At 40.3% G+C, this 1,842-nt stretch overlaps 1 pseudogene; it reads left to right on the top strand.

Moving 5' to 3' along the window:
• Positions 1 to 756: 756 nt before the first annotated feature.
• On the top strand, positions 757 to 1,191 carry LOC105988167 (annotated as a pseudogene).
• Positions 1,192 to 1,842: the final 651 nt, after the last annotated feature.

The raw sequence follows: 1,842 nt of genomic DNA, 5'->3' as shown, positions 1-1,842 counted from the left end.
CCAGGACAGGCAAAAAAAAAAAAAGGGATTGGGGATCAGATATGACCTTCAACCACTTCCTCCAACTAGGCTTCATCTCTTAAAGTTACCACTCCCAAAATAGTATGACCAGTTGGGAACAGATCCATGAGCCTGTGGGGTACATTTCACATTCAAACCATAATAGAGTACCAAAGAGAAGAGGAAGCAAGTAAAAAGCATTTGAGTAAATAATGAATTAAAACTCAGATCTGATGAAAACATTACTTTTCACAATCTAGATGTTCAATTAACTCCAGGTAAGAGAGCCACACTGAAATACATCATAATCAAATGGTGAAAAACAAACCAAAGATAAATATAGAATTTTGAAAGTAGCAAGAGAGAAACACTTCATAGGAGGGCCACAATAAGATTAGTAATTGAAGCCTGGCACTGGTGGTTCACACCTGTTATCCTAGCTATTCAGAAGGCTGAGATCTGGGGATCCTGGTTGGAAGCCAGCCTTGGCAGTAAAGTCCATGAGATTCTTTCTTACTTCCCATTAACTATGGAAAAAGCTGAAAGTGACGCTGTGGCTTAAGTGGTAGAATGTAAGCCTTGAACATAAAAGCTCAGGGACAGCACATAGGCCCTGAGTTCAAGCCCCAGGACCAACACACACAAAAAAAGATAAAAGATTAGTAATCGAGGGGAGGTGGTGATGTGCATCCGGTAGTAAGCATTAATAATGTCTTCTTGGGCTTGGACAATGTGGGCAAAACTACTCTTCTTCACATGCTCAAAGATGACAGATTGGGCCAGCATGTTCCAACACTACATCCAACATCAGAAGAACTGACAATTGCTGGAGTGACGTTTACAACTTTTGATCTTGGTGGGCATGAGCAAGCTTGTCGGGTTTGGAAAAATTATCTTCCAGCAATTAATGGGATTGTCTTTCTGGTGGACTGTTCAGATCATTCTCGCCTCGTGGAATCCAAAATTGAGCTTAATGCTTTAATGACTGATGAAACAATATCCAACGTACCAATCCTTATCTTGGGAAACAAAATTGACAGGTCAGATGCTATCAGTGAAGAAAAGCTACGTGAGATATTTGGACTTTATAGACAGACCACAGGAAAGGGAAATGTGACTCTGAAGGAACTGAATGCATGCCCCATGGAAGTGTTCATGGGCGTTCGCTGGCTTTCCCAGTACATTGACTGATACTTGGACAGTGAAAATAAAAGAGTTTTATTTCTCTAGACTGATTCTAAAAAAAAAAAAAGATTAGTAATTGATTTCAGAAACCACAAGGCAAGACACATGTATCAACACATTGAAAGACAAGTAATCAGTCAGCCAAGACAGCCAGACCAACTGTTCATCAAACATGAATAAATTGCATATCAGTGGCACAGGCCTGTAATTCTAGCTACTAAAGAAAGCTGAGATCTGAGGGTTGCATGAAGCTAGCCACCAAAAAGCCAGAAGTGGAGCTCTGTCTCAAGTGGTAGAGAAATAGCCACGACAGCAAAAAAGGCTTTGATTTCAAGCCCCAAGCCCAGGACAACAACAAAAAATAAAGTCCCATCTTTTTGTGTGTGTTTGTATGCTGCTACTGGGGTTTTGATTCTGTTCCTTAGCTTTTTTTTTTTTTTTTTAAATTCTGTTCCTTAGCTTTTTCACTCAAGGCTGGTGCTCTACTACTGAGCACCATTTTCAGCTTCTTGGTGGTTAATTGGAGATAAGAGTCTCAGGAACTTTCCTACCCTGGCTGGAGTAGCCTCTGGAGTAGCTAAGATTACAAGAGTGAGTGAGCCATAGGCAAAAACACATCTTAAATGAAAATGGAGATAAATTGTGGGAATCTGTGAA

The sequence above is a fragment of the Dipodomys ordii genome, unplaced genomic scaffold, assembly GCF_000151885.1.
Source record: "Dipodomys ordii isolate 6190 unplaced genomic scaffold, Dord_2.0 Scaffold47, whole genome shotgun sequence".
Lineage (NCBI taxonomy): Eukaryota > Metazoa > Chordata > Mammalia > Rodentia > Heteromyidae > Dipodomys > Dipodomys ordii.
This window is presented reverse-complemented; position numbering and strand designations above follow the sequence as displayed.